The 10,435-nt window shown below is 38.6% G+C and overlaps 1 long non-coding RNA gene across 1 annotated transcript; it reads left to right on the top strand.

The window, feature by feature from the left end:
- Positions 1-351: 351 nt before the first annotated feature.
- On the top strand, positions 352-8,672 carry LOC125481132. The gene is made up of 3 exons (XR_007261224.1): positions 352-452; positions 548-675; positions 8,592-8,672. It is a non-coding gene; the product is annotated as an uncharacterized LOC125481132 (long non-coding RNA).
- The last annotated feature ends 1,763 nt before the right edge of the window (positions 8,673-10,435 follow it).

Genomic DNA, 10,435 nt, shown 5'->3' with positions numbered 1-10,435 from the left:
TAGTTCAATTTTGCTTACTTGTCACCGAACATGTTGGACTAAATAATTACAAGTGGTTAAGAACACATTGCGGTCATTTTACATGAAGTTAGACATCCATTCGTCATTGCAAATGAAAGCGTGTAGTTCCAAATTATGGAGTGACTCTAAGTAGCACAATTCTGGGGAATGTCCTGCCTCTAGAAACGTTTTGTTTTGTTGTAATCTGAAGAAGTATCCCCTCGCAGCCAACTTCCAAGAAAGCCCTTGCGAAGTAATATATCTGTTTATCGCCTCCTTCTCCCGGACCACAGTAAGTCACTGTAATCAGGAGGGGTGCGATTTTTTTTCATGTTATAATAGCGGGATCCTACGCGTTTCATGCCTCTGTGCTGTGTGGGTTTAACAAATCACAATGTGTTTAGTAGTTGAGCTGGGATACCTTGTTGCATGAGCTGCATACGATGTTGCAGGTTGGGTCTGTGGATTGTGCTGCACCCCCGCGGGCTCTGCCTGAATGTGTGTGTTTATGAGAGCAGTTTCTCTCTCTCTCTCTCTCTCTGTGCAGGATGCCATATTGAGCGATTAGAGAGGTTGCAATTCTGGGGAAGGGGAAGCAACTCAGAGGAACAGCGGCTTTACACATAGCCTCAGCAATAGCGAACCAGGATGGCTGCTGTCGTCGGGAGGAAACCCGTGAGTGCATCCCTGTCTTTAAAATCTAATCTTTCTCGGTTTCTAAACCGGGGCTGCGGCTGGGTTTGTTTGTTCTATTTCTGTCAATTAAATACCGCTAAACTGCACCGTTGTAAGGGGTTAACGTTTAACGGGCGAACGGAGTTAAAAGAACGTGTGGCAGTTTAACTCGTTGTTTCAGGTAGCAGAGTGTTTGCATTTATTGACGAGGAGGTAGGCGAGCATAATTAAGGCATGTTCACCCCACCTTTTCCATTAAAAAAGTGTAAATGGCGTAGCTCTAGATGCTGGATTATTTGATGGTGCTGTGTTTGAGAGATGAAAGGTCTGAGGCTGAAAGGAGAGAGGAGTGTATTTTTAATTTGTACAGGCCGCAGTTAGACCGGATGGGGTGGAATAGGATGGGATGCCTCCTTATTGCCATCAGAAAGCTCAATGAGCTTCCCCCACAAACACCCACACAGAGGAGGCTGTGGGCAAATGGGGGCCTGTGTTCAAGAGCTGTGTTCCGGCACTGACTTATCAACCGAATACGATATTTTCTTCTTTTCCCCCGCTCTTTTCGTAATTCCGAAAGTGCAGTTTGCATGAAGGGATTAGTGATTTAGACTAAAGGCTGGTGTAAAGATCCGGTGCCCAAATTTTCGTTGTTTAACTTTACAAACTCATCTATCCGAGTCATTTTATTCGCCCCATATCTAGGGCTGCGTGCGGAGAGGGTTCTTTGCATTTTCCCCGAACTGCTTAAATTTTCTTCCCGTTTGCCATGTGGCAGATCACAATTGTTAACATGTTTGGTTTGAGGAGGTATAGGCCAAGGGGTGGGGCTTGTCTGAGATCCCGTTAAAAGTTGGATAATATGCGACGTTTGTTATTAATTGCTGATGGTTAAAACCATAATACCAGAGTTTCTGACCATGAGATCAGTCAAATACAAGCCCAATTATCAGTGAACATAACCAGGAAAACTTAATTGAATTACAGCGTTCAAGTGAATTTTCAACAGCTTGCAAAGTGTGAGAAAGATAGCTTAGAAAGATTGGCAGTAAAAAGAAAGAAATTCAGCAGCGGACAAAAAGGAAATGATAGGTGGGGATGACAGTATACTGTAGTTGCTGCAACCAATAGAGTACAGAGCAAGCAGTATTAAATAGCCTGAAACAGACAAATGGATGATCTGATGTGGAGTTTAAAATCACTAAGTTGGAATGGAATGTTACTGTGGAGTGATTTGCAAACCACCCAAAGAATCCTGGAAATGTATTTGTTGGGACCAGAACTTGGGACACCTGGGCAGATTCACGTAAGAGTTTTTCCTTTTTTTTAAAAGTTGATAGAAGGCAGATAAAAATATCGTTCAAAATGTTTATCCTCAAGATGGTGAGTAAGTGAATTAGGGTTTTAGCAGCAGTACTGTATAAATGGTGTGCAAATGTTAACTAGCAGTATGTGGTTGTGGTGCTGGACCAGTTGCAAGATACAGATTTCAACTCTGTGTTGGATATAAAGCTAGGATTATGCATTGATCAGACTGAGCTTGGGCAAGGAGATAGTGGGGCTTTGGGGTAGCAATATGTTGATACTGGCACAAATCCAAAAGGATATGTGAAGATTGAACTGAAAGAAACTGATTTATCCGGAGTGAGATGTTTGCCAGATGGTCAGCAAATTTGGCATTAATCTTTGAAACTGAGATGTTGACATTGATCCATGATGCTCATTGGCATAAATGTGGAATATGTGTTATTATGGAAGAAAGATGTGTAAATGATTGCATAAGCTAATGGTTCTGAAGGCATTAATGTTCATTTTGCATTGACTCCACTCATTCAACTGATGTCACAAATTGTGGTTGGGGACAAGGAGTTCTACTGTAATATTTGGAGGGAGCAGATAATTCTGTACCAGCTCCCTAAGTTTCTAGTAATTACACCTGACCAAATGTAGTTGCCCTTATTGCTATTATGCAATAAACCTTTTGCTATCTGAGAACTGTGTCTTTTCTGTGCATACTTTATTGTGTATCCTGTGCAATCAATACTAGTTTGTCGCCAGTCCACCTTTGTCTTGGGGCTACGAATTACCTCTCACAACTCTTATCCAATACCATGTACGGGTAGAGATTGAGAATACCACAATGTACCAGTAGTGCTCACCTGAGGAAATACTGCATAGATGATATAGAGGCTCAGACATGGATGAAGTCCTGGAATTCCTAAACTTGTAGTAAATTTTGGAAGAACTTGAGGTCTTATTGTGGCTACATTCGGTCTGAATGGCATGCATGTGTGCATAGTGAAACCTATAAATATTAAGATACAAAGTGCTGTCCTTCGCAGACAGGAAGAACATGTACGTGTGTTGTCCTTGTTTCTTCTCAACAAAACAGATGAATCCAGTTTCTGGTTTATTTTCTCTGGTCAAGGTACTGACTAATCACAGTCAGTCAGCCTGGTTTAAATTTTAAACAAAGGTTGACAGTTAACTGTCAGCCTTCATCAAAGTGGACAATTCTCCGTGGCAATGCCTCCACCAATCAGAGTTCATTGGCCAACCAATCAACACTCACTTCTCATACAATATAACTGTTGTTTGCCTTTATATTTGTATTTCTTGAAAGTTGTCCTGATAAGACCAAGATACAAAGCTTTGACAAAATTTGAATGTTTTCAACAATACTTAAAAAAAAAAAAGGAAAATTAAGACTGGGTTTGGTTAAAAACAACAGATTTAAAAGGAGTCTGGACTATAACAGATAATGGAGATTAGTTTAATTATGCTGTGAAGAAAGATCTAGTTCTGGCCAGACAGTGATCCAAGTGTTATACTTTGAAGAATGATCGATTACTCTTGAGGGTGGCCATTGATTTGGCATTTGTGCTTATGACTATTAATGGAATGGCAAGTTTGAGAGAGTAATGATACAAGATCGGGAAAGTTTATAGCAGGTGGAAATGAGTAGGCATACTCTGAAGATAAAAGTCTGTGTTGTGTGCATGGCTCTGACAATTTGTTCTGTATATTACATTTGTGTCAAATATTTTTAGAAAATATTTAGTCATGACAATATTCATGGTACTTACATTTTTGTAGGTCTATTAAATATGGTAGACATTTTGTAGGGAGATCTACACTTGAACAATGCTATTGTAGGCTTTTCCTCTGGAATAAACGTTTTATATAGGAAGTACAGAGTTAAAGTTCTTGTATTTTGTCATGTTTTAGGACCTTCCAAAGTATCTTGTATGCAGTTGAGTAAATTAGAAATATAATCACTCCTTATATCGGCAACACCATAGTCAATTTATGAAGATCCCATATAGACTCATAATTTAAATTGTTTTTGATAGTGATGGCTGATGTTTTGTTACAAAAACAGTTAACATATAAAGATAAAATACTAGTTGCACTATTCTGTCAAAGCTAGATTTTGGTAAAGGAAGAATATAATAGTGGCTGATTGCAACATCCATGGAACAGAATAGATAACTGAATAACAAATCATTTCCTAGTATTTGAATAAAGTACATATTGTAGCCATGAGTTGTAAAATATTTTGCCATTCATAATCACAGTTACTGAGAAATGAAGGTTTCCACTTCAGAAGGTAAATATAAATTACTTTAACTGTTACTGTGTGATTCGCAGAAATGAGTAGATTCCAAGTTTCTATTTTTCAACTTATTTACTTGATGGTGGCTACTCCCAGTTTGTAGAAAAAGCATAAAACAATTTCATTTTCTCTCCTGAAAGTATTGACTGTGTCCTTGGATGACAATAAAGTAAAAAATAAAGCTGTCATAGTCCTGATGACCTTAGGGCTGCTCTCTCATTAGAGAGAGACAACTGGTGGCGGTTTAACCTGAGACTCATCATGCCTTGGTGAGGGGAGAGATTAAGCAGACTTTCATGGTAACCTCAACCAATAACCCAGATTTAGGTGCTTGGTACTCACTGTGACTGTGGAGGTTTGGTTGGGGGACACGGTGGCAACAGCTTTGCAAGACCATGCATAATTGAGTAAATGACTGGGACATTGGAATGTGGAGTGTGGAATGGTTAATGTGCTACTGGGATAAATTGGCACAAAAATACCAGGTGGTTGGAGTACACAGAGCAGCTATTCCATAAACGAATTTGTGCACAATTGGAAATGTTCTGTTCATGTGACTTGGCTTCTTTTTTTTTGATGCAGAGCACTGATTGTGGCAGATTGCATGTCACTCCAGTTGATAATGGAAAGTAACAATTTGTGATGGAACTACTTCTATAGATATGTCATGCTAAGATTACACTTGCCTTCCAATGATAGTACAGAAACACTTCTACTGATGGGAGGATCTAATTACAGCACATTATGGCAAAGAGAATTAGCAGTGTACAATATTGACGTGGGATATTACCCAAAGGAGTCGAGAGGAAGTGTGCACATATGTTAGATTCTTCATACGTGATGTACACAGGAAGTGGTTGATTCATTGACAGAATTTATTTCAAGGTAATATTATCAATGATGTGGAGCACCTTCAACCATTCAAACCACCCACTTCTATCCCATCATATCCTGGAAACTCTGTCTGTCCACTACTAGAAACAAATGTATATTCATTCATTTAACCAAGTTAAAACTATATCATCAGGTGACAGTCTGGTTCTAAAATAGTCTTTTAGTTGCGCAAAAATTATTTCAAATTGTTTAATTTTGTGACAGGTAAGTTACATATTATCAAAATAAAATTGTGGTAAATAGTTGCTGTTTTAGTTTTGCATCTATTGTATAAATCCCTTGAGCCATTGCATAACGAGCATGATGCATGCAACATTGCATCTCCCCAGCCCAAAACTTTGTGGCGTTATCCATGGCTTTAGCTTTTAATTTTTGAACAAAATATTGGTCCAAAGAAAAGAGAGTATTAACAGAAGAACATGCTTGTTTCTGATACTCCTGCTGTCCTGTTTGTTCATCTCCATGACTCTGGTGTCAGAAAGACAAGGATAGACTAACATGCAGAAACAGAGGTGGTGGTCGAGTAATAGGGTCAGAAGAAAGAAGTACTGTACAAAAGGGTGGGTAATAGAGAGAGCTATGCTCATGGATGAACAAAAATGACCAAGCGAGGAGTGAGAACACATTAGAAAAAATAAAAAGTCTCCTCTTGACCCTACCCACAGGTGTGTTGTAACTTGAAGTGTTGTACTAGATTCGTAGTCTGGTGATGATCTTAGCTGTGGCCTGGAACATGTGTGTTCCTAACCAAATATTGATGTGCTTCCAGGTGTGTGCTCCTAACCAAATATTGATGTGAAGTGTGCCTACCATATGTTTCTGTCATATTTCAACATGGGGCTTTGGCTTAAAGTCACTGTTGTAAGTAGGTTATCCCTTTTAAATCTTTCATAGCAAGTTTATATGACGCAGAAACAATTCCAAATAGAGCAGGCGATAATTCTTGACACTATAGAATGTTCCTTATTTACACTTTATAAATCTCTGTCATTGGAAGTTTGAACATGACAATACAAAACAATAATTGCAGTTAATTTTGACAATGCTTAATGTAAGTTTGTCTTTGACAGTGAGAGAGTGGTTGACTCTGTGGAAGTAAACAAAATGATACAAATGATGCTGGAGGCACAAACACTTGCCTTGAGGGTGATTTGTTTGGTGACTTTCTCTGCTTGGTACCAGAGCAGAAAATATAAACAGTTGCTGACAGCAGTTAAGTCACATCTCCAACTTTTCTTCTTGTCAGTGAACTGATGCTTCGTCTTGAGTGTGAAGACCGTCTGTGTATCCAGCTTTTCTCTTACTTTGGCATAGTTTCTTGAAGTCACAAGTGTGACTGTTTAACAACAGGTGTACCTTTTGCGCACCTGCAATAGTTCTAAAGTCATGTCTGTTAATTCAATGTAAATGCAAATACGCAGGCAGTTATCCTTTATCAATAGATCCTTCCTGTTGAGCCAATGGAAAGGAAATGGAGTTGGTTTGCAGAATTGCTTCAGTTGAAGATTTTCTTTTTACAAACTAGTTATAACATCTTTCTTACCACTTTCAAACTTTGCTCTTTGTTTCAAAAATAGTAGAGGGGAGCAGCATTAAAGTGGCATGAATGAACATTGTGGGCTAACGGAGCACTGCGTGTGGTAATGTGGCTTTTAGCTCCTGGCTGCAACCGTCAGCTTTTTTTTGAATTGGCTCAGGTAATTTGGTGAGAACCACTTCCTGAGGGAGATCTCCAAATGTTAGAGGCAACCTGCCAATTAATTTATCATCTTACATAGCTACTAAAGTTGTGGCTGCGACTCTGATTCTAGTTTGACATCAATAATTCCGAACAGTTTGTTAACCTGTAGCTAACTGAAGGTGTCAAAACAAAATGGTCAGCTCCAACAGTGTAGCTCTTTGTAGATGTAAGACACTTTATTGTTGGCTGGGAAGTGGAGATGAGTCTTGTGCAGGATACTTGATGTGTTAGTAATGGTCAACTTGAAATTCTGTACAAATTTTAATTCAGTTGATTTTGTTTGCATATCTGTTTGCATTGTAAGTATTTTGGCTCAAAGATACAAGCTGAATCCAAAGCCAAGATAACATTGCTATAAGAGAAACATGTCTGCAAAGATACTTTCAGCTAATCCCTCTGATATCATGCTGCAGTTTGAATTCTTGTTGTCTCTTTCTGACAGTTCATGCTGTTGGCAATTTATTTGAAACATGGGAATTTGTCCAATGCATTGTCTATTCATTATTTCAGTACCACAAACTGAATGTTGTAGAGTAAATGTTTGTTACCAAGGACCATTTACTGTTCGTACTGCTGTCTGAATAATTAAAGAGCCAATATGGTTCCCTCCCTCTGTACTGTTTTGCATCACTTACTTTGGGTGAGCATTTATGCATTTCCTGTATTTCCTCTTGTGAATAATCCTTTTACATACAAATTGTCACTCCTTTCTCTTTGGTGTAAGGGAGCCTGTCCTGATCTGAGAACAGGAAGTCTGACCTTTAGTGGTGGTATTCTGTCAGTAATATTTCTGCTTAACCCAGGAGTTCTTGTTAGGATGATAGCAGTTTGAAAGATCTTACTGTGTCTGCTCCCTAGAAAGGATGAAATAACTGAAAATTAGTTTTTTAATGCAGTTGTACTTTGACTTCATTGTCTAGTTCTCTGTTTTTATCAGCCTCCTGACCAGCCTACCTCGCGGAAGAGAAGGAAATACCTGCATGTATTTAGTGCCTTCCATATTCTCCAGACATCTCAAAGTGTTTCAGATCAGTTGACTATTCTTTGAGTGTCATTTAAGGACACAAGACTTTAAAACATCAATAAAATTTATGATCAGCTTTTATTTTTTGAAAAATAATGTTGCTGAAGGATTAGTCTTGATCAGGAGAATAGTTTGCTTGAAGCAGCTATTAATGATCAGGACAGGAGCCCTGTCTGATATGCAACTCTAGGTGATGGAGTTTGGTTAACCTTTTCCTGAATGTAGAGATTTTTAATCTGCCTGTAAATGTGTTATGACACACCTCTTTAACATACGGGATGTAAACCCAAGCTGACTGGCTCAAACATAGGGTCAATACCACTGTACCACAAGAATCCTCAAAGGAAGCTTGGTTGATATTATTTTGTTAGTTAGAGTCATCAAGGGATATGAAGCAAAGAGAGGCAGAGAGGCTGATAGAGCTGAGCTACAGATCAGCTCTAATGGTATAGCTATTTTCCAATCAACCTGCCCAGAGCAGTTCTTGCTCGCCTCTGGAGTAGGTAAGACTTGAACCTGGGCCTCCTGGTTAAGAGATAGGGGCATTGTTACTGTGCCACAAGACCCCTAAAGGTTTGGTGGAGTTGCTGTTATTTAACTGATGCAACTTTAACCAGTTGTAAATGTACTTGTTGCTTCCTCAGATGAAGGGCTTTTGTGGTACGCTGGTAGTGTCCCCATTTCTGAGCCAAGAGATCCACGTTCAAGTTCCACCTGCTCCAGAGGTATGTAATAACATCCCTGAATGGCTGATTCGAAAATATCCTGCTTCCTTGGATGAGGTTGTTTAGCTCTGCACAAGCTTAGCATTGAAGCTGGGTTAGTCCTGGCCAGTTTGGCACAGCTGCTCATTGGGGAAACTTGCTGAGCCAGACTCTGTAGACAAGTCATGGAATTAAATAAGTTCTTTGTGTCTCTTCTGTATTTATTTGCTTTTGTGGCCTTTTGTCTGTTTTCCATCAGAACATGGAAAGTTATTTTGTGCCAGCAGTGTAATCTTTATTTTAGTAACGTTTTTCCAGATTTTGTTTCACATTCAGTAGGTTAGAAAGAAATAATTTGCTTTTAAATAGTACCCTATTTCACTTTTAGGGTTCAGGTGGCCCAAAGCTTCGAAACCAATGTGACTAAGTGGATAAGCACTACAATGTTTCATCTCATCTGTTAGTGTCATTCCAGTTAGGGGAGGCGATGGCTTAATGGTAATATGTCTAAACCATTACCTAGGACTCTGGATTAATATTCGAGGGACCTGGGTCTGAATCTTGCCACGGCCAGTGGTAGAATTTGAATTCAATAAAAATCTGCAATTAAGAATCTAATGATGACCATTGTGGATTGTCAAGGAAAACCCATCTGGTTCACTAATGCCCTTTAGGGAAGGAAACTGCTGTCCTTACTTGTCTGACCTACAACCGACTCCAGACCCACAGCAAAGTGGTGACTGTTAACTGTCCTTTGGGCAATTAGGGATGAGCAATAAATGCTGGTGACTCTCACAACATACAACTGGTCTCATAACGTATTTCTTTAAGGCCCTATAATTTTGAATATGCAAGTCCAAGTTTAAGTCCTTCCAAGTCCCGTATATCTTCGTTATATAATTCTACTCCAGTTTTGAATTTCAATTCTTTGAGATGAAAGCAACTGCCATTCCTGCATTTGATTTTTTTTTTGTGAATGTTAATTAGCTTGAAATGATCCCTAAATTCCTTTCTCCCCATAGTTCCTAGTCAACACCATGAAAAGATGAATACAGAAAGCTTTAGTCAAGGATAATTTAGGCCTTTAAAAGCGGACATGGGTACAAATACAAGTGAAAGCCAGGACATAAAGGTATTTAATAATTATTTTTTGTCATTCTCTATCTTAGAGGAATAGAATAAAATACTTGACATTACAGGGGAAATAATAATGAATCAAAAACGAGACGTCACTGAAGTTAATGGAAATAAGGAAACAGTATTTTAAAAACTCATGATGGTACTACAAATTGAGAAACAGTCAGGACCTCATGGTTCCCACCCTCCTGTTTTAAAGAAGTATTTGAGAACATTCCAGCTGCTTTAAGCCATAAACGTTTAAAACTCCTTAATTCAGAAATTGTCCTTATTTTGTTTTGGAAAATGGCAAATGAGAAAAAGCAGGAAATGATAAAATTGTTGTTCTAACATCTGTTGTGAGGAAGCCTTTCCACTTCAAAATTAAGAACAGGGAATTCATGATTTAAGAATTTGAGTGGATTAGAGTGAGCCAAGTTGGATTTTCAAAGGCAGATCATATTAAATGAACTTGATTGAAATCCTTGAAGGACTAATCAAAGTATGTCATATTGAAGAATGAATAGCAGAGAGGAGATTTGTGCCTGGATGTAATTTACTGTGGGCTTATGGAAGGTTTGATAAAGTTACACCTAAGAAACTATTACCCAAATGTAAAGCTAATAGAATTAAATACAGATTATTGACTTGCTAAAGTGGTATAAAGC

The sequence above is a fragment of the Rhincodon typus genome, unplaced genomic scaffold (assembly GCF_021869965.1).
Source record: "Rhincodon typus isolate 14 unplaced genomic scaffold, sRhiTyp1.1 hic_rhity00000976, whole genome shotgun sequence".
Lineage (NCBI taxonomy): Eukaryota > Metazoa > Chordata > Chondrichthyes > Orectolobiformes > Rhincodontidae > Rhincodon > Rhincodon typus.
The sequence above is the reverse complement of the archived record's forward strand: the minus strand, read 5'-3'. Positions and strand labels throughout refer to the sequence as shown.